The sequence below is a fragment of the Peromyscus leucopus genome, chromosome 7 (genome assembly GCF_004664715.2).
Source record: "Peromyscus leucopus breed LL Stock chromosome 7, UCI_PerLeu_2.1, whole genome shotgun sequence".
Taxonomy (NCBI): domain Eukaryota; kingdom Metazoa; phylum Chordata; class Mammalia; order Rodentia; family Cricetidae; genus Peromyscus; species Peromyscus leucopus.
The window spans coordinates 36,233,359-36,255,966 of NC_051069.1; the positions used below are offsets into that span (position 1 = coordinate 36,233,359).

Genomic DNA, 22,608 nt, shown 5'->3' on the forward strand with positions numbered 1-22,608 from the left:
CTCTTTCTCCCTTCCGCCCTCCTTCTGTCTTTCATCTGCCTCGGAGCTTTCTGACATGTGAGCTGCCCTCCTTATGCTCAGAGGAATCACTGCCAGTGACAGAAAGGAGATTATAGGCTATATTTCTGCCTCCGAGCTTCCTATGGGCGGTAGGGAAACTGGTGGAGAGAGCGGCCTGTCAGTTCTGGGAAAGGAGAAATCTATGTCTATTGTAGCCCTGAAGCAGTGCCCCACTCAGGGGCATGCTAGTGTCACCTCTGATCATCCTTCCTCTGACTAATGTGCATTTTATTAATCCCAGAGCGGGAGGCAGGTAGGCTTCCCTTGACTAACGCTGGTCTCAATCCTATCCAAGGAATCCCAGCGTCACCCCAGGGTGGGTGGAGGGACAGCTAGAGCAGAAGTCGGAACCCTGTGACTGCTGTAGGACCTCAGGAGGGAGCTCTTCCCAACCCACAAACACACACACACACACACACACACACACTCTGGGGCCCTACAGAGCATGATGAGAGATAGAAGCTGGAGGACGTGGGAGACAGACAGGGCTTCCTGCCTTGCCTAGCTCTGAACCTAGGCCTGACCCTGACCTCATCTCTATGTGCTTGACATAGGAGGGAATGCCAGAGAGGCAGCCAGAAGTGGCATCAAACACACAGGGCAAGTCACAGTACTTCCCCTCCATCCGTCAGTCTTTCCCACTCGAGTATGAATCTACAGGACAGGAGGAGAAAAAGGAAGATGCTGCAGAGGAGAAGGATGAAGGTCGGAAGGGGGAGAGGAAAAGAGAGGTTGGGGATTGATTTCGGGCTCAGGCCCAGGCACATGGTAGCTTCTTGATATGCAGGCTAAATTGAAGCAATTTGCACCTTTGCAGAAGAGGAGAGCAGGGTACCGTAAACAGTAGCTCACAACAGTTCTCCCATCTGCCATATGGGTCTCAGAGGCATGGAGAGCTGATGGGGAGGGTAACTTTGGAAAGGCTCTAGGCATGGCCCTCTAGGCATGTCCACCCCTCCCTTCCCTCTGAGGAAAACAACACTGAGCTAGCACTTCCAGCTGCAAGTGATCTCTTTGCAAGGCTAAGACACACAAGAACAGAGAAAGCAGGGTAGGGAAATGAGCTTTATGAAACCTCTAATGCTAGAAGACAAGGCACAAACATACCTGTGTTTGACTTTCTTAAGCCTTGTTAGCCACGTTTATAAAATGGGAACAACTAGTTGACAAGGGAAAAAAAAAATATTTCTCATGTGCTGCTGGTAGGACATGAATAAGTATGACCCTCCTGCAGGGAATCTGTGGAAGGTCTTTAAAATGAATGCATCTTTGGACTTGGCAATTCCACATAAAACTTACCCTAGGAAAATGATCAGGAGTGGGGTAAAAATCAGCTAGCAAGAATGATCATTATTTGTTGTTCATTATTTGTTGAAAAACTAGAAATAATATAAACAACATAAAATAAAAATTTAGATAAATAACTAAAGCACATTCATAAAATATAATGTCATATAGCCATTAAAATAATGAATTATGCTGGGTGGTAGTGGCTCATGCCATTAATCTCAGGACTCAAGAGGCAGAGGCAGGTAGATATCTGTGAGTTCAAGGCCAGCTTGGTCTACAAAGCAAATTCCAGACAGCCAGAGTTATATAGAGAAACCCTGTCACAAATAAACAAAAAGAAAAAATAAAACAAAACAACTGTTTTTAAAAAATGAATTCCTGCTCTGTGATGGTGGCACAGGCCTTTAATCTCAGCACTCAGGAGGCAGAGGCAGGTGGATCTCCGAGTTCGAGGCCAGCCTGATCTACAGAGCAAGTTCCAGGACAGCCAGAGCTACACAGAGAAGCCCTATCTTGAAAAAAAAAAAAAAAGATGATGATGATGATGATGATGACGATGATAAATAAATTCCCCCTACATGAAAATATGTGTACTATATTGTCAAATACTAAATTGTGTGCATAATATGGCACTATTCTAAGAAACAAGCCTTTTATTTCAAATATCAAATGTTGGCCATCATATTACAGCACTACAACTCACATCTTTACTTATTTATCTATTTCCTTTAGTTAAGTGTATGTGTTTTGTAAAGGTGATAAAACATTACTTCTAAGATTAGTTTTAAGAATGAAATAAGGTGTTTTTCTATTAATGTACTTTGGAGACTAAAAACTTACAAGATAACGGTTCCCGGCTGCGAGGTTCACAGTTTGGAAAGAGATAGTGGGATATAAGATGACCATAGCATGAGACAGAACGTGGCAAGGGCTTGCAGAGAATGCCACGCATCGCGTTACTTAGAAACACAGAGGAAGAAAATTTACTTCTGGCTGCTGAGGCAGCCACCAGATTGTTTGAGGTAAACACTGAAGAGTGGCTAGGGTCCTGTCAGGTAGAAATACAGAATGTGGATATTGAGAGACCTTCCAAAGTGTGGCCCAGGTGTGGCAAAGGAGAGTGGTTCTCTGGTCCACTAGAGAGTAGTGGACTCCTTGGTATAGAGAGGAGGATGAATCTAGAAAGATGGGTCGTCAAAACAGGCACCCAGAAAGCTGTACTTGGTCTAATGGAGTCAACAGAGTTCTTCTGAGAGCTTCCTGTCACTAGAGTTCTGAGCGCCTCCCACAGCAAGACACCACTGGGCGTCTGGTGGTGGCGCAGCTGTAAGACCATGGAAGGCCGTGAGTGCTCGCTACTCATAGATGAGTCACTGGTATGGACGCGCTGAGGGCTGATGGCACAGACCAGGAAGGAGAATGACAAGTGTGGCCAGGGAGGGTGACCTGTCTAGGATGTGCCACGGGGAATGGAAAGGAGGAAAGATGAGCTTTACCTCCGATTAGGAGGCGATCAGAAGGGATAGTGACAGGGAGTGAAAATGGCGTGGATCTGGGAGAGGAGGAATCAATCAGACATGCCTCCCAGGTTTGCAGCCTCAGTGCCCAGAGCCCTGGGACTCGTTACAGAGTTCGTGGGCAAGGTTACATGGAGGAGGAGCAGGGTGACGGGAGTGAGAGGAGTGACTGGACACTAACATTGCCCCCGCCCCATCCTCCACTGGTGCTGATTTCTCTGGCCTCTCTCTGAGTGGCTCTCCCAGTGGCCAGAGAGACCTGCAAATGTGTCGCAGTATTCTTCATCTCCTCTTGGGAGGAGCGCGGGGTATGAAGAAGGCAGGGGGTTTGTTTGAACCCAGAGGGCGTTTGTTAGTGGAAATGCACGGACTACCTGTTTACTCTTGGAACATCTCTCAAACTCATCCTATCCCACACACCCTGCCTTATTCTCTCTTGCAACCCAGAATTCGGACCTCCCTGAGGATCCTGGATGTTGTGTGTTTGCCACCCTCACCTCCCCAGCAATGTGTTGCACGTGTACACACACACACACACACACACACACACACACACACACACACACACACCAGGCAGGAGAGCCTTGTTGCTCAGGCAGATGTCTACTTTCTGTTTCCTGCTGCAGCCGCAGCCTAGGCTGCATTTCTCAGCTCCCGTTGTCAGGCCGCTAGTTAATTGCATTCTTTACTGAGGTGCAAATGTGTTTTCACTAAGCTGGTGTTAACTAGGAAGGGGCTGCTGACGTTACAGATGCGCTTGCCTGGAGGACAGGGCTAAGGCTCTTGGCCAGAAGAACTGCCCACTGCTGCCCTGGAAGTACAGCCTAGAGTAGCCCCCGCTCCATCCTGGCTCCTAGCAGAGCCTCCTTGGATTCAAATCATCAACTCATCCACAGGAGAAAGTGATGGGGTGGTTGGGAAATATCTGGCCAGACCTAATGACAAGGCTGACCACCCAGACTCTGCCTCAGACATCGTGGTTCATGTCAAATACTGTGAAAATTAATTACCTTGAACCTAAAAATAACCTTTAAAGGCAGGCAGCCAAGGCCCCCCTTAGGCCTCTGGTTGTCTTTAGTCCTGGTCTACTCCTCTCCTGACTTTTTCTCCCCATTTCCTGCTTTCCTCAAGCCCCTCCCATCTTCCCCTAACCATTGTCCCCTCAGGCCCCTAGTCATCATCTGGACCCAAAGCTCAGCATCAGACTGAAAGAGCATGCTGCTCGCCTCCTTCTGAGTTCCCGTCTCAGAAGGTATCAGCTTTTCCTAGTGTCTAAGTTCACTCCTAGAGACCTTCCCACCGCTGCTGGGCAGGAAGCTGTAGTAGCCTGAGGTCAGGAAACCAGACAGGCAACACCAACGACTGGGTCCAAGTTTGGGGCCTACAAAGCTGTGGGCAGGGCTCCGCAGCCTTGCTGAGGAGGGAGAGTTGAGCGGCGGTTACAGTCGGATGGTCTGCAGTGGAAACAGAATCCATTCTTTCTATGACAAGACAAGTCCTGGGGAGGAGGAGCTGGGTGGGAGAGCCGAGAACTCTGCGGCGATGCCCCTCCTGAAACCCACTGTCCCCTTCCCTCTGCAGGTGTTCTCTCTGTGACTGACAAGAAGCATTTCTGGCCCAGCTGGAAGTGAGAAGAGGGGGTGAGCCTCCTGAAGACCATCCCAGAGGCGGTGGCACCACCCAACAGTAAGGCATGCTTTTCTGCCCTTTGACATGTGCTGAAGCCTCCTCCTTCCCCCCCACACACATTGTCCTTCCCCCAGAACCACCTCTAGCACCCATTGGTCACTTGAGCAGATATTTAGCAAAGACAGCCTTGGACAGCAAACACTGCTGGTATTTTCGTGTCTTCCGTCACCTCCCCAGCCAGATGGATGGGCATTGTACACACCCGTGGTGGTGACCACATTTGCACAGTGCTGGAGCAAGTGTTACCCGAGACTCACCCAGGGATGTTGGTGACCAATGCCAGTCCCATAGTCAGAGACCCTTATTCTATGAAGTAGGTGAGGGCCCACACATATGCACCCCAAAGGACTCGATGAACGTGGAGGAAATTGTACCCCAGGTGTTTATGATGGATTTGGAGAAATAGTTCCTTAGACTGTATTAAGTACTTTGAATAGAGAAATCACATCCAAGACTCTTAGCAGGTGTGGGTGTGGGTTTTATTGTTGTGGTTTAGTTTTTTGGCTTTTTAACTCCTTTTAGATCCCACAGACTTATGTAGCAGTATAGTTAGCAATTTAGAAGCCCATTATCCAAAACAACACCTTTTCTCTTCCTGTATGCTGTGATTGGGGCTGGGTCTGTTATGGTGAGATCCAGCCCCAACTCCCAAGAACCTTGTCTGGGATTTTATGTATTTCCGTGATGTCTTAGGGCCCCTGTAAACCTCCCTGTCCATCAGCCTTCCTTCTGAGGTTGGTAATGATTGCCATGTTGCTCAGAAAAACCTGTTTCTCTTATAAAGAAAGAGAAAGTTGGTGATACAAGCGGCGAACGTGGCTGTCCCAGCTTCCCAAGCAGGTGGTTAGTGGTCACAGGCGATCAGCGATGACCATGTCAGAGAAGGAAAGAGCAGGCAGCCATGACTGTCTCACTTCCTGTCTGGAGGCACTGTGGTGCTGGTGTGGCGATGGGGTCAACACGTCCTACCATGAGCAGACATCCACAGGGGTCAAGACAGAACTCCATTTGGGGGGGAAGTTCCCCTGAAGCCATGGTTGACTGTCTTTTTGGCATTGGAGGCTGGGCACACAATCATGGTGCGTATAGTTCAGTGCACATAGAGGATAGAAGAAGACCTTTAGGAACATGGAGGGCACATGAAAGATAGAGAGAAAGCCTGAACCAGGCCTGCAGATGTGTCGAGCTAGTGTGAGGGTGTTGCCTCCTGAAGCCAAGTCTAGTGATTTTCTCTGGGACTGAGGTGGCACTGTGGCTCTCCCCATGGACTACCTGGTAGAACTCTACTCTCTCCTGGCTAAGATGGTTGCTAGACTCACCCAGACCAGCCTGTGCCCCTGGGCCATCTTATAGCTGCTAGCTTATGGGGAGAAGGTTTGCCTGACTGATAGCTCCTGTGTGGCTGTGTCCTTCTGGAGAATGGGAGGCTTCCACCAAGAAGACGGGAGTCGATTCAAACAGGAACCCGACCTCTAACCCTAGACCCCCTGACACACTGACTTGCCACGGGATTGTCTCTCCAAGTGAGTGGCAGGGTGGTGTGTCCTGGAGCCCAAGCACAGTTGACACGATTGCTTGCATGGGTGCGACTGGAAAGGACAATTTTTGTAGCTAATGCTGGAAGTGTGGCAATCAGAGAAGCCGCCAGCTGTCTCACTTAAATTCTTAGCTCTCGCTCTCTTTTTTTAAAATCGTTTTGCTTACATAATCCACCCCCTTTTTATTTTCTAATTCTCTCCTTGCAGAGCTGGCAGCGGAGGGGAAGGGCTGGGGTGGATGGGGTAGCAATTACACATCAGTTTGGGGAGCATTTACATTTTGCAATTACAATTTAAAAATAAGTCTCGTTAATGATCTCCACGTGTAAACGACAAACCTTAACTGACATACATATTCTCCTGGGTCTGCCTGCCTGCCTCCCTGCCCCCCCCCCCCAGCTCAGTGGAGGCACCGGTTCGCAGGGAGTCACGGAAGGGGCTATGGAGGCTAGCTCAGGCCTAATGGATAGTTAGGGCCATTGATGTGTGTCTGAGGTTGGCTAGAGGACGAAGGTGTGGCTAAGGGTATGAAACCAAGGACTCCGGTGTCTCTCCTCTGCCTTGTACTCATGCTGGGTGTTGGCTCATCCCTCTGGGATTCAGACTCACGGTCACTCTCTGTGTCCTTAGGAGGCACCATCAATGCTCAGAGCTGGAGAAAAGGGGGACCCCAACTGCAGGTGCTTTCCCAGGTGGGAACTTCCTAAGCCCTGTTGGGTAAACACATGGGTTCTAGTTCATCCCTGCGGACCAGTCGACGCACTCAGGTGGTGTTGCACTATGCAGAGGAGCTGGTTCCCTACTCAGGCTCGAGAAGGGAACGGCACACCTTGTCTCTTCAATGGGGAAAGACGTGTCAGCATGTGTTGATCGAGTCCTTTGATTCTGCAGAAACTCACATTTTAAATTGACTCAACAAAGGCTCAGTTCCGAGCAGGGCTATTTGTTGGCTGCAGGACTGAGGCAGGCTCTAGAACTTGGGTCTTTTATCATCATTGCCCTTTGTTCCCCTCTCCCTTTCCTCCCCAATCCCTCATTTTCTCCCTTCCTCCTATTCTTTCTTTAATTTTTTTTCCCAAGAGGTGATTTTATTTATGTTACCCAGGCTAGCCTCCATCTCCTTCCCCATCCTCCCAAATGCTGGGACTACAGATAAGGACCCAGCTCATCATTGTCTATGTACCTGGAACCGAAGTCCATCACAGGGCTTTTGTGGCAGCGACCTCACAGGGTTCTGGTGCATGGGGAATGCTCAGAAAATGTCACCTCTTGTCAAAGGCCCTCTCCAGCAGCTCCAAGGTACCTCTGTCTACACCGAATCTGTTTCTTTCGAGCTATCACAGATACTAAGCAAGGGGAATCTGGCCTGATTTCTCCAGGCTTCTCCAAAGTCCAGCCATCTACCTACTGGGCAGTTGCAAATGCTTTTCCTCTCCTGGAAGTTCTTTAAGAGCTTAGCACCAAGCTCCCAGTCTAGGTTTCCACTGTTTGCTAGGTGTTCTGCCTCATTCTGGGCAGTTCTCTTTCCTGGGCACTTCTTCGACTGGCGGCCTTTCCTTAGCATCATCTAAACCTGGGTCCCACATAAATTTATTGTCTATGAAAGAAGATAGTGAGCCAGAGGCCCTCGAGAAAGTCGGTCCTTGGCTCTCCTCCACCAAATCTCTGTGTAGATGCTTTTAAACTTTCAGACAGCTTCACTTGGGCCAGTCTGAGCTAATACTTTCAGTCAAGGGCTCACAGTTTCTGCAAGTCATTATGGCACAGACCTGTAATCTCAACACTGGGGAGGCCAATGCAGGGGGATCGCCTACTTGAAGCCAGCCAGGGCTACAGAGCAGGACCCTGTCTCAAGACAATAAGAATAACAACAACAACAATAATAATAATTCTATGTTTGATAGTATTATAATATATAATATATATTATGTGTGCATATAAATTTAAATCTTAACTGTGTGAAACATATACAAAAGATACATAATATTATATATGATGCAATTATACACAATCCTATATGACACTATATATACTATTTACTATATAATATATACTATATTATATATAGTATACCATATATTATCTATCATATATGCTAGTCTAGACTAGTATACATATTAAAATTCAAAGTTCAAACTTCTTTTCTCTTTTCTTTCATTTCCCTTTTTATTTTTGTGACTTTGAGGTAGTTTCTCACTGTAGCTCCTGGTTGGCTTGGAACTCGCTATTGTAGATGAGACGAGTCTTGAACACACAGCAGTTCTCTCCCTCTGCCTCCTGAGTAATATTCCAGGCAGGCATACTACACAATGCTTGACCTTTCTCTTTCATCTTGATGGCATTTCTTTGCTATATTTTTATTTCTAATTTTGCAATGACTAGCCATGGAAACTTCATACTCTGTATTATGATTCTAAACACTATTATGGTACATAAAATATAATGTTTTAAAAATGTTTTAGATCTATTTATTTCATATTTTATATGTATGATTGTTTTGCTTGCATGTATGCATGTGTACCACATGCATGTCTGGTGCTCTCAAAACATTGGCTCCCCTGGAAATCGAGTTATGGATGGTTGTGAGCTTTCCTGTATATGCTGGGAACTGAATCCAGGTCCTCTACAAGAGCAACAAATGCTCTTAACCACAGACCAAGTCATCTTTCCAGCCCAAAATATGATGTTTTAAATACTATGTGTAATAATTTTTATTACATGATATATACATAATATATAAATATATAAATAAAATTTGCCTAAGCATTGTAGTATGTGCATATAATCCCAGCTCTCAGGAGGCTAAGGAAAGGTCAAGAGTTCAAGACCAGCCTGGGCTACATAATGAGGCTCTGTTTCAAAAATGAAAATGTAGTGATGCATGCCTTTAATCCCAACACTTGGGAGGCAGAGGCAGGTGGATCTCTGAGTTCCAGGCCAGCCTGGTCTACAGAGTGAGTTCCGGGACATCCAGGGCTACACAGAGAAACCCTGTCTCAAGAAACCAAAAAAAAAAAAAAAAGGAAAAAGAAAATACTGTATTTAATAGTATTTAAATAGTATTTAATAGTATAATATCTAGCACTGTACATAAAACAATTATATACTATTTCATATGGTATAACGATAGTATATTATCTACATTCTTTACCTTAAGACTTAGAAGATTTGCATTCTGTTGCATAAGTGTAATTACCTCTAGATTCTGACTGGAGGTCAGTTGTAAGATTGAACAATGCTGGGCAGTGGTGGTGCACACCTTTGATCCCAACACTCAGGGAGACAAGTGAATCTTTGAGTTTAAAGCCAGCCTGGTCTACAAAGCAAGTTCCAGGACAGCCAGGGCTACACACAGAAACCCTGTCTTGAAAACAAACAAAACAAAACAAAACAAAAAAAGGACTAAACTATATTGGAAGGCACTGAACCCAGTGTGGACATGTCACTCAGCCATGTAATCTGGTTGTGTGTTTTGACTGCAGGAAGGAGACAGATCCCCAAGGTCAAGAACACAGTGGTGTAATGACCCCTCTGAATCTCCCTCTGTCCTTTTCCCTGCATTTCCTTAGATGTTGTGTTATGCACAACTGTTGGTTTTCCTGGAATATCACCTCTAGATATGTTTTTTTATATTGCTGAATGGGAATTAAGGTGAGTTCTCACTAGCCAGCGTTGACTTCCTCTACACCCTTGGTTGACAGTTGGACGGAGCTCAGAATCTTCCTCTCAGGAAGGCTTTTTTTGTTCTTCCATGCTAAGAATCAAATGCAGGGTTTTTCACACTGGGCAGATGCTCTGTCACTGTGGAGTACCACCACTGAGGAGCACCCTTCGTTCTCCCTTTTCTGTCTTTTATAATGTTGTTCTGTCATCTTATTTCCTGCTTATGGACATCCATGGGAACTATGGGCACCATTCTTCTTCTTCTTCTTCTTCTTCTTCTTCTTCTTCTTCTTCTTCTTCTTCTTCTTCTTCTTCTTCTGTTAGTGTTTTGCCATGGGTGTCGGGTCCCCTGGAACTGGTGTTCCAGACAATTGTGAGCTGTCATGTGGGTGCTGGGAATCGAACCCGGGTCTTTTGGAAGAGCAGTCAGTGCTCTTCACTGCTGAGCCATCTCTCCAGCCCTCTCTTTCGGAGGTTCAGTACCGGTATAGTTTGGGACCTGAAGCGTGAAGTCTTTCTCTTCCCCAGTCCTTGGGATCCTCTTGACTCTGAAGTTACCTGCTTGGCTTCAGCTCAGGGAAATTTTCATTTTATTATTTCTTTGTTCATAACCCCCCTCCACCACTGCAGTCGCTGTCTTCTCCGTAGGGCACATCCATTGCTCACACAGTGCCTGGAACCTAGTAGTTGGTTACTGACTCTGCTATTTGGGACCTGAGTTCCAGTGATGACCCTATAGCCAACTTGCTGCTTGATCTGGACAAATTTCTCAGAGAAATCAGGACTCCTGGTTGTTCATGACCTAGTTCTCTTAGTCCTCTGACAATTAGCCCTAAAACCCTGAATCCCCACTGAGCCCAGGGTAGAAGCAGTGAGTTTTTCGTCTGTGAAGGAAAGCTGGGGTACAAATCAGGACAGCATGGTAGCCATCCTCCTGCTGTGGATCATTGTTATGAACCCTCTATCTCCCCAGCATCCACTGTCCTTGACCTTCCCAGTCCCTCTGAAATGGGCTTCCTTACCTCTTCATCTCTCTCTACTCATCCTGCCCACTCCCCTGTACTGGATGGTTTTGTGTGTCAACTTGACATAAGCTAGAGTCATCAGAGAGGAAGGAACCTCAGTGGAGGAAATGCCTCCATGAGATCCAGCCCATGGTGGGTGGTACCACCCCTGGGCTGGTGGCCCTGGGTTCTATAAGGAAGCAGGCTGAGCCGCTGTGATGAGCAAGCCAGTAAGCAGCATCCTTCAATGGCCTCTGCATCAGCTCCTTGCTCCAGGTTACAGCCCTGCTTGAGTCCCTGTCCTGACTTCCTTCAGTGATGAACAGCAATACTGAAGTGTAAGCCTAATAAACCCTTTCCTCCCCAACTTGTTTTCTGATCACAGTGTTTCATCACAGCAATAGAAACCTAACTAGGACACCCCCCCACCCTCTTTTTTAAGCCCATGCACGTGCATACATCTCTTGTTAAAGAAATCATCCTGGTGGTTCAAGTCTCCCACTGGGATCATTTTCTCCCTTGTACAAATCTCAGGACAAGGACTTAGCAGGTTGGTCTTCTGAGTGCCCCCAGAACAGAGACTCTGACCATACACAGCCAGGCATCTCAGAGAAGAAAGCACAGAGAAGCCTGCAGGGACCCATCCATCCCTGCTTCCCACTTGGTACCTTTGAGGGGTGTCACCTTGGATGAGAATCCCATTTACCAGTCCTTTCTATCCTGATGACCTCCCTCATCATTTTCCCTGCCTGCCGAGGTCACCCTGCTCTGGACAAAGTGAGTCAAGATGCTTACTTCCTTTACCTTTGGCAACCTGACCCTGAAAGATGCTCACATCCCAGGAGATTGGTGTCTGTTGTAAGTCGGAGCCTCTTAATTGGTCCTTGAGGACTAGTGGGCAAAATTATCTTCTCCACTCTTTCTTCCACCCACTGGTCCTTGCCCTGGCACAGGGGAGGCTTATCTTCTAGGAGAAAGAAGGGGAAAAAGAGGTGCAATTTTTAACTTGCTGAAGTCAGGGCTCGTTCGTTCTTTTCCATCAACATCATAATGATAGGAAATTAGTCGTCACTGCAAAGGTTCCGTGTGAGTTATACTTCTCAGACAAGTTGCTAGTGTTCAAAGAGTCTGCTGCCAATATGAAACACGTCTCCGGGTCTGAACGCAGCTGGACGGGCTGAAGCATGACTAAAGGTTTCCCTGGTAGAAGCCAGGGGACTACAAACTCCTTCCTAAGGCTGGGGTGAAAGGGAAGGGGGCTGGCAGGAGGGAGCCAGGAGCCAGTGGGAGGCAAAACATAGCCTGGTGCTCCATCCTTCAGTCTAACAGCTGCCTGCTTTAGAGACTATGAGTACTGACACTATTGCTGACCTCCAACAATCGCTGCCTGGAGTCTCTCTGAGCTGAGAAGAAAGAAGGCTCAGAAGAAGGCACAGCAGAGGGGGCTTCTGTGGGAAGAAACAACTAGAATTTAGGTAGATATGGCCAGAAAGGGTCACTTCTGAATGATGAAGTGCCCTGGCTTAAAACACCTAAAATCACTGAACTTTGGAAAGAAAGAGATAAGAGTCTCTACCCTTGGATCATTTTAGAATATGGACTCTTCTTGGTAACTGTGGATGGTTCTGGAAAGCCATGGTGGGATGGCAAAGAAGGCCATGTGGAGACAGAACAGGACAAGTGCAGGATTCCTCTTCCCCTACTCCACCTAAGCCCCTACAAGACACTTGGGTCCAGACTGACATGGAGGCCCCTAATAGAACCTGGGTCAATGTGAGTCAGAGCTCTGGCCTCCTATGGTGGCATGTCCGGTCAGGAACAGGCAGCCTGGGGCTTGAGCCTACAGTGTGTGTTTTCAAAGTTCCTCCCAGACAGGGAAATACAGCACCAGGTTTCCAACTATGCATCGCCTCTGAGGCACAGCCTTCAACCAGACACTCATTATCTCATGTTCATTCTTTGATTTCATTCTTTCCCTTCCTAATTGAGCACACAGTCCAGCGAAGGAGACTCCAGATCCACGGCTTTCAGTGCGCTAAATGCCTTCCATCTTTGTTTTATCATGCTACAAGACCCCTCTATTCTCATCTCTGGTATCAGCACTTTCTTTTTTCATCTTCTACTCATTCATTTTTCTATAAAATAACAAGAGCGAAATGCAGTCAAATATTTGCATACATTGGGACCAGCACTGCTTGCTACCAGGATAACAGCCCCAACAGGAAGGAACAGCAGGGAAGAAGCAGCCCCACTGTGGGAGATGAAACAGCCCTACTGTGGGAAGGCATGGGAAGCACGGGCACTAGCTGTCACTAAAGCCCACATGCCACACACAGACGACACCAGTGTTCTCCACATGGTGTGATTTTTAGAAGTCTGGACCACATGAAAATCAAAGGACAGCCTCGGTAGAGGGCCATGTCCAAGATGGCAGCTTGTTTCCATGACCGCTTTGCCTTCTCTATGCTTGGTGTGCTCTCCTGTTTTTACCCCGAAACATTCATGCTTGAGGTAAGGGCACAATAAATGATGGCCGTTATCCATCCCATATTACTGTCTTACCCTCATCAGAATGAATGACAAGGGAAGGGACTAACAAACTCATTCTCACGGAGGTCTAAATGGCAGCCGGACCTAAAGGGTCCCGGATGTACTTGTTTTTATATTTTAACAGTAAGCCAAAGACGTGGATCTATAGCCTTACAGGTACATACATGAGGAAGAAAAACCTGTGACCTCACATTACACACATTTTTACCCCGCAGAAAATACCTAGAAAATGGTATCCATAGCCATGAGCTTATTTATGCTGAGGAGCAAAGAGGTCGCTACGCAAGAAAGGACATGTGGTAGAGAAGGGAATTTTTTGATGACTTAGAATTGTATGAAGCAACCTGTCCTGCTGTGCTACCCCATGTCTACCTGTTGCAAGGCTCTGAAGGATGCTGGCCTGGGTTGGAATGGAAAGGAAGGCTTTCATGGTCAAATGGTGCTTGGAGCAAAACTTTGATGAAGGAATTGACACAGTTGTGAAATACGAAATACGGCCCTAACTGACAAGGAACATAGCAAAAGATGCAGAGGACACAGCTTACAGGGACAGAGGACATGTTTGCCAGAAGGGGCATGAGTCTGGGGCCCAGGAACAGATTCAGTTCCCCTGGCATCAGAGCTATCTTCCTCTTTCCTCTATGAGCTGTTTCTTGGGATATCAGGAACGGAGAGTCAAGGTACATGCCCCCATTCTGCCAGCAGGAAGGACCAAGGTGGATTCCACCTGAACCAGATAAGAACAGGAAAACTGATGACGCTAATCAGAGCCTGGCCCAGAGATCAGTATGTCCAAAAAGTTGCTTCTTGGTCTTTTTTTTTTTCCCCTGGAGGTGAATTTAAAGACTTGGGACCAGGATCACTCAGCCAGAGAACATAGGTCGGTGCTTCTCAGAGAGGAGAAGGCCTGGCAGTCCCTCCGTAGAGGCTCTGGCTCCATGGGAATCTGAGACTGTCCCAGCTCACAGGCTGAAGAGGCCTTGGAGTCCCCTGCTCTGTGCTCCAGTCCTTCCCTCCTTCCCCTTTTTCTTAAGTTGGTGGACCGCTCTCAGCCCTCAGACTAGTCAAGGGAGGCAGGCAGGGCATCGGGGAGGCAGCCGCCCGGCTTCTATCACGCGGGATCCCCAGCGTCTGAGCTGTTTGTCTCTGTTGAGTTGTGAGCCTCAGGGGCCAGGCCTGTGTTGTTTTCTCAGCTCTGTTCCCGAAGCTGCCTGCCGCTGTCAGTTCTCCACAAATAACAATAAACCTGGGAATCGAGTTTGTCGAGGGGGACCTTTTTTTTTTTTATTTCCTTGAGTCCCTGGGTTCATGTGTGCAGACAAGAGAGAACACGTGATGGCAGCTCAGGGGACCAGGCTGCATCTCCCCGGTGACCTGGCAATCGACTGTCGCCAACATCCCGTGGAGGATCTGGAGGGCTCTCTCCTCTGTTGCTAATCACTGGAGATGCAAAGGAAAAGACACATGGCTGAATCCAAGGCCTGAAGGCCTCCTTTGCCTCTTCCTCTCTCTCTCTCTCTCCCACCCATGATGTTTGGGAAGACTCGAAGGAGGCTAGAGATGAGAAAGTAAGGAGAGTAACTGGGTGTGGTGGAGTATGACTGTGAGCCCAGCAGCTGAAGGGCTGAGGCAGGAGGTTCTCAAGTTAGAAGCCACCCTCCTGAAGTGGGGAGGTGCTGAGGGCAGTGAGGAGGTACTGTCATGCTCAATAGTCCCAGGGAGCCTTAGCACCAACCTGTTTTAAAACAAAACAGAAAACAGAGGGTTCACCGTTCTGTCTTTAGGTGAGAGGGCTGCCTTAGGGGTGGGCAGGGAACTGAGGCCCCCAGCCCCAGGCCAGCAGCTGGGCTTCCCCTGGCTTCCATTTCTGAGCCCAACAGAAGAGTGTTTGGGAAGGGGGAAACTGCCATGAGTTGAACATTGTTGACTTCAGTGAGGGTGAGGTTTAAGAGGCTAACAATACCCGGCTGGGGCAGAGTGGCACCCGCTTTTCAGCAGCCTAGCCCATGAGACGTGCTGGAGCCACCCTCTGCTTCCCGGCAGTGGGGAGGACAAACCTTCCTCCTGGGATAGCGCTGAGAGCACCATGCTTCCCCTCACAGCCGACTGCCGCTCCCCCCCCCCCGCGCCCCCCACTTTCTGGTTTTGTGTTGTTGTTTTATTTTGTTTAAAGGAACCAAAGGGAGAAAAATTGCCAAGTTGTAAAGTGCTTAAAGAAGAGATGAGAATCTTCATCAAAATGCTAAAAGCTGGAGGGGGAGAGTAATGTGCAAACTCTTGCCTGCTATTTATGGGATTGATTCTCAGATCAAGAAGAGGCAAGCAGTTGGATGAAAGGAATTATAGTTAAGCTCCTCGGTAGGAAGATCTAATGGACAATGGCTGCTATCAGGGGGAATTAAATTGCTGTTTCAGTTTGTAAAATATATCAGCGGCTTTTTGAAGCCGGTGAAGGTGTGACAGCTACCAGGGCAGCGAGCGAGGCAGGAGCTGGAGACTCCACCACTCCGCTGAGCTGGGATCAAATGGGAGCCCCTGAGGAAGGGGGCTCTGGACCCTGGTCTGGGTTTTCATGCCAAGCTGGAGGACGGCTGAACTGGAAGCCTAGTTGAGGGGAGGGGCTAGCCAGTGAACTCCGGGCCCTCATAAGCTGGGACCTCTGTGAGTGAGAGTCATGTCCCTGCTAGTGACAGAGCATGACAGTAGGCTCTTCTGTGGGAAACCTGGTCAGACTGAAGTCAGAGGAAATTGAGTTCCATCCCCTGAAGAGTGAGGAGGTTCTGAGGGCAATGATGAGGCACTATGAGTCTCAGTAATCCCCAGTGCTCCCAGCAAAGGCTAGGGTCCAATCCAAGACCCTGTTTTAATCAAATTCTCTGCCTTATGGAACCACTAAGCACCCCCTCCCAAATGCAGTAGCTACCAAGGGATACGGAGTAGAAAAATAACCACTCCACACACTCCAGAGCTGGTTTCTAGAGCAAACTGATACTCATCTCTAGGCTGGATCATAGATGGCTGTTCGGAAAAGACTCATTTGCTCACTTACATGGTGACATGATGTTATTCCAGATATGGGAAGACAACAAAGTGGACTTCGGGGTAGAGAAAGCTGGTATGTGGAGAGCCTTGGAAGCAGGACTGCTCCTTGGGGTGAGGAGCCAAAAGGAGGTCTGCATTACTCATTTGCTCCATGAGGCACTTAGGGCTGATGGAGGAGAGAGGGAAAAGGAGTTTCACATCTCCGAAGGAATCTGCTGCGGTCCTCACTCCGTTCCCTGGAGACCAGCATCACAATACTAGGGTGTGTGCCCTGGCACCACCTTCTACGCAGGAAACCCTAGAAAGGTAGCGAAGGAATATTAGCACAGTGAGCTATGGGTGGCCAGAGGGCCTGGTGACCCTGCTGTTATTGCCGCTTCCTGCTCAGGTCTGTGGACACTCACTGACTGTCCCGAGCAGGTGCTAGAGAAGCGGGCCTTGTGACTGTGTCGTTCTGCAAGAACCTAGGCTCCAGGCCAGGGGCAGTGTATGTCCCTGGGCCCGAGTAATTGAAGAGCAAGCCATCCTTGGGACACAGAGAAATGAAAGGATCAGACCCGAGAACAAACCCTTCTCCGTTCCTATCCCATGTGTCTTTCTCTTACTGATATGACCACAGATCCTGTGCCTGGTTTCCAACAGCCCCCCTGAGCTTGACCTGACTAGAGGCAGGACGGTTGCCCCAACATCCTGAAAGCTGAGGGAGGAGGAAGTGGTGTCTGCTAGGCTATGGCCTTCCTGTCACCAGACTTCAGGTCCTGGGGCTGTCTCCCAGGCTTAGCAGTGCTCTCATGAATCATCTTGTACAGCAGATTCTGCAGTGTTTGATGAGCTGTGATAATGCATGGGTCAGGGTCCTGGGGTACCTATGTCTTTCCCAAGGATTCTTCAGCTCCCGTCATAGCGACCCTTCACGTCTCCCTCCTTTGAAAACATTTCACTCAGGAAAACTGACGTGGATGTGAAGTCCCTGTTCACATCTTAGAACTTTGTAGCCCAATGCTGAATCTCATTTCTACCCCATCGTCCCTCACTCCCCACTGGCCTCAGACTGGTCCCTGTCCTGTTCTCTATGCTGACTCCAGTCATCCATCCCAGAGACCACTGAGTTCCTGTAGACTCTCAGCTTCTAGTGAGCGGTTTCTAGCCTTTACTGAGTTTTACAGAGACCTAGGGAGCGTGTGTGTGTGTGTGTGTGTGTGTGTGTGTGTGTGTGTGTGTGTATGCCTGCGTTTCTTTAGATAAATCCACAGAGTCACATGAAATCAGTGACAGGTTGACACCGTTATTTCAAGATTCATCGCTCTGAGTTGCCAGCAGAGGAGACCTAGCCAATTCCTTCCCACCAACAACACTTTTTTTCCAGGCATAATTTATAGTACTGGGGTGAATTTGTTTCCAAAAGATGAATATCACACTATCAGCAACAGCTGCCTCTCATTTTTATTTGTTTTTAAATTTGACTCAAAGTCCAATTCTCTACACACATCCGAAGCTGTAAATCCCGAGGCCACTGATTACTTGATTTAGTAAACAGGTTATATTATATAACGAAATTAAAGAGGGGCCCTACGACGCCACCTACAGGTGGCTTCTGGGAAGGGAGCTGGACTGGAGTCTGTCACAGGGGACAAACCTGGTCGCTGAAGGAAAAGAAAGTATGACAGCGCCAAGGTTCAGGCAGCTGCCCCTGAGGGAGAAGCTAAAGGCGGCCGGTTACTAACGCAGCCTGTCAGCCCCTCCTACTGAGTTCACAGTGTTATTTCAGCCTCCTGCAAATCTGTCTAGACGTCAGAACTGCTGGTCTGGGCAGCTGCACTGGAGAGGGAAGGCTTTGGGGGTGCAGGTGGAGGCTATGGGCTTGGATAAGGGAGGGTTCCGGTTTTGCTGGCTTCAGGACCCTCCCCCACCTCCACTTGCATGTGAACTGGGGGAGGAAGGGAACCACTGACCCTTGGAATGAAGCGACAATTCAATTGTTGCCATTCAAGTTAGTAAGCATGTATGGAGGGCTAATTGTGAGCAATGATTTTGCAGATGTTGGGGCTTCCTTTATTCTGCAATCCAAAAGGAAAAAAAGTGGCTTGAACAAGAAAGTCTACAGGTTGTAGAATTTAGACTTTTGGACCCTAAGCACAGACTAGAGCCTGGGATTTAAGAGCTGAGGATGACCTTGTAGATCTTATTCAACTGATTTTGCAGATTGGGAAATTGGGACTCAGCCACAGAGACCTTCATAGGCTCTACTTGTACTGAGCAAGGAAGCCCACGAAAAGACAGAGAGAGGGAGGGAGGGAAGGAGAGGGGGAGAGAAGAGAGGGATGGAAGGAGACAGGGAGGGAGGGAGAGAAGGGGAGGGAGGGAGGGAGAGAAGGGGAGGGAGGGAGGGAGGGAGGAGAGAGAGAGAGAGAGAGAGAGAGAGAGAGAGAGAGAGAGAGAGAGAGAGAGAGAGAGAGAACAGGGCTCCTAGAGGATGTTCTGGGAGCTCTCTTAACTGCTTTGCTTATTGGAGGGTGGCAGAACACCCAGGACCACCCCAACACTCCAGGAATGTGTTAAGCTCTGAAACTTCCCATGTTTTTCTACTTAGAGAAAGTAGGTAACATTACAGAAAACCGGTCCCAGAAGAGGAGAGGGTACTCACTTCCCAGAGCTAAAAAAAGATACTGGACCAACCAGATACGGTGGTGCACATCTGGAATTACATCTGTAATTCCAGAACTCACTCTAGAGGCTGAGGCAGCAGGGTAGTGAGTCCAAGGCTAGCCTGGGCTACCTAAGGAGACCCTTGTTTCAAAAATCAAATATAAAAATGAATAAAACAAGACCAGAGGGGGTGGAGGAGGGGATATCACAGAGGAAAGAGACAGAACCATCAGGGTCAGAGGGTGGAAGTGCCCCTCCCCCTTGTTCTTAGACCAGCCACCTGCCCAGCCTCCAGTCTGAAGCAGAGGAGCGTGACAGGGAGGGACCAGAGCACATTTAGGCTTTCCTTCTTTCTCCTACCTCAGCACCGGATGCAAGGATACAATTTAGTCCCAGCTAGGGTCAGGGGCCAGGAACAAATGCTGTCAGGCCAGCTGGCCAGACAGTTCCCAATTAGACTTTGTTTCTCATCCTTAAGGCCTTGAGCCCCCCAACCCCTACACCCCTGCCCAATTACTGCCCAGCAGCATTAACCCCTTGGTGCCCCAGGCCGTTAATGGAATGTTAATTGGTCTAATGGGTTTCATGTCAACAAGTCCTAATGAGCTCCTTCTAACGAGCTTGGTGATTTTTTTTTTTTTTTTCCTAAGCCTGTGTTTATCAACACTCTGGAGCTAGTGCTCCAGTCTGAGGGCATCATGGTGCTGGCTGCTGGCTCTGGGGAGCTAGAACTAAGAAGGCAGAGAAGGAGAAGGGCATCCTTAAGCTGCGCATTCCTCTTTCCCAAAGTGGGGATTCTTCTGTACCCACCTCTGTGGCCCTAGTCCCCCACAACCTCACTTGGCTCCTGGGCCTGCAAAATGGCACTCTTGGCTCCTTTTGATGAAGGTATCAGTGACACAAATGACCTCCTCCCGGATATTTTGTGAAGTCGAGCGCCGCACGGGATTCCCCCCACCCCGTAGCTGCCTTGTAATAAAGGTTTCAACATTAAAGAGAAAATTCTCAAGCAGGGTTTGCAGAACAAGGAATTCCCCAAGGTAAAGGTTCCTCAGCGCCCTCGGATTACCGCCTTGGCTGTGGTCCCTTGAATGCCCTGGTGCGGTGTCTGGTAACCGAAATGGGAGGGCCTCTGGACAGGGCTAACCCCGCAGAACCGCTGAATAAAGAAAGCCCTGGAGCCCTGAGCCCTGAACCGGGCCCTCTTTCTGCTGCCAAAGAAACTGCAAAGGGCAGGTTTCCCCAAAGGCTCAAGACCCCAGCTATTTCTGAAGGACTCCCCCACATCCAGACCCTGACTGGATGAGAAAGGTCCCCACATTCCTCTCCAAGGTGGGGTCCGTGCCCTTTTGAGGAGGATCAAGCAGGATGGGGGTGCATGTGTGGGTGGATGGATTAAGGGTACAACAGCAAGCCCCCCTGAGATGAGCGTGGGGTGGGGGGCGGCTCATGGCAGCTGAGCTCCAGAGGGTCAAGTTTCCAGAAGCTTCTGTGCTTGTAGGAGCTGAGAGAGTAACTTAAGCCTTTTTTGAAAAGGCCTCCAGTTCTCTTGCAGGGGAAATCCTTAGAGGGCAATGGGCAGCGGGTTCGGGGTTTATGGTGACTCCAGAGAAGGGGAGGGGTCCGAGCCGTCTAGGCTCCCTGCTGCCCAGCCTGGCAGGTTCAGAACTGAAAAATGTCCCCGCCTCGAAATTCTCCTGTTTGAGTGTTCTTTGCCTTGACTTCACTATGAGTCTCTCATGTTCAAAATGAAGTTTAAAAAAAAAAAAAAAAAAAAAAAAACCCTCACCCAGTGTTAAAAGAAACAGTTGCCCCAACAGGCTGAGGAAAACCTTCCTGGATTTTTTTCCAGCGGTCTCTGCCCCGTGCTCCCTCTTCCGGAGACTTCTGGTATTGCAGCCCTGCAGCCCTTTCAGTCACTGAACAAGATTGGGGTTGGGGTGGGGAGGGCGGGGCCACCACCTGTCTCACTCCCATCCACCCCACGACCCAAACCCTAGGCCCAGTCAAAGTTGCTTTATCTGACATAGTCTGAACATCCCCCAAGATCTCTAATTCCTTATTCTCCAAGGTTTCAAAAGAGAGCTCCTATACTCGTTTTAGTATCAAGTCTTTTGGGGGGAACGGAAGGGGTAGGAAAACAGGGTCTCACTATGTAGCCCTAGAGGCCTAGAAACTCAGTATGTAGACAAGGCTGCCCTCAAAACTTGCTGTGATTTCCTGCCTCTGCTTCCCAAATGCTAGGATTACAGATGTGTGCCGCCACACCTGGCTCTCTCCAAGATTCTTCATTTGCAAGGTCTTTCTAATGTCTCAAGAAATTTGCCTCTGGGCTAGGGATGTAGGTCAGTGGTGGAGTACACACTCAGAACAACACAAAGTCCTGGGATTCCTCTCCAGCACTGCAAAGGAGGAGGAGAAAGAGGAAATGATCTGCCTCCTCCTTTTCCTTCTGGAATTCTCTCTGGTCTGCCCTTGCTTACTATGGCTAACGACAACCCACACAAAGCCTGGCCATGAAGACAAACCTTGATCATTTTCCAGACAGAGGAGACAGGCTCTCTCACTCTTCTCTCTCCTAGGCTCCTGTGCAAAGGATAACCTGGGTCGCAGTGCCCATCATGTTGAGGTGGACCCAAGGCAAGCCCAAGGGTCTTCTGAGGCAGGTCAGGGTTGGAGAGACGTGCAGGCCTTGCAGCCAAGGTGATCTCTCTGCCTAGGACAAACTGTTGCTCCCTGCACTGTCATCTCTACCCCCTACTTTCCTCTCTTCTTTCCTTCCAAATGATCACCTCCCTCTACCAACCATACCCCCTGGAGAGAAGATCCGGCCTCATTCATCCATCCCGCCTCACTCCTTAGCACAGTCCCCTGCACAGAGTTGATATGTGATAAGCATCTGTTGAATGAAACATGACTCCCACAGCTTTGCATGTGCTCTTGAGGTCCAAGCATGCCTGGTACTTTGGAGACTGGGGTCAGGCCAGGGTAGTTCTTTCTCTCCCTTCCTGAAAAGAGCAATAATAACACACACACACACACACACACACACACACACACACACACTCCAGAGACCCACATTTTTTTTAATGGCAGCTCTAAAATGCCTTTACGTTGTTGCAGACCTCAGGTCTGTGGACATTTTGGAAGGTCCTGGAAAGGGGAGACTGGTGGAGCCCCTCACCCCTCCCAAATGCCCTCAGAGAGAGACAGTGAGGTCTAAACACTGACTCGCACAGGCTTCTAACTCACCACCCCCCTCTGCCCAGGAGACAGTTTCCATCCCTCCATGTTCTTAGGGTTTTCCTGCCCCATGCTGAGCAGTGCTGTATCAGCAACCAGCCTGTGAGTATGTGTCTCTAAATATTTCAGGGCATCCACTGCAGCTCAGCATCTCTCTGGGCGTTCTGTTTCCTGGGGTAGCACTGCCAGGCTGTCTCCACTTACAAACTATGGTCTAGTTCAAGGAGAAATCTTGATGCATTAAGGGGGCAGTTCATTTACTGGTAATGGGGTGCAGTGGAACAGATCTGTAAAACACACACACACACACACACACACACACACACACACACTCACACACACCTATCTCCTGGCCTGTCTCCTCCT

At 48.7% G+C, this 22,608-nt stretch overlaps 1 protein-coding gene across 4 annotated transcripts in view; it reads left to right on the plus strand.

Annotated features, from left to right (window-relative positions):
• Positions 1-22,608, plus strand: part of Pknox2 (PBX/knotted 1 homeobox 2) — a 273,098-nt gene that overhangs the window by 168,635 nt on the left and 81,855 nt on the right. For all 4 annotated transcript variants that reach the window (XM_037207622.1, XM_028858447.2, XM_037207621.1 and 1 more), the window contains one exon: positions 4,449-4,553. The gene's annotated coding sequence lies outside the window, so the exon portion shown is untranslated. The remainder of the gene's footprint in view (positions 1-4,448; positions 4,554-22,608) is intronic.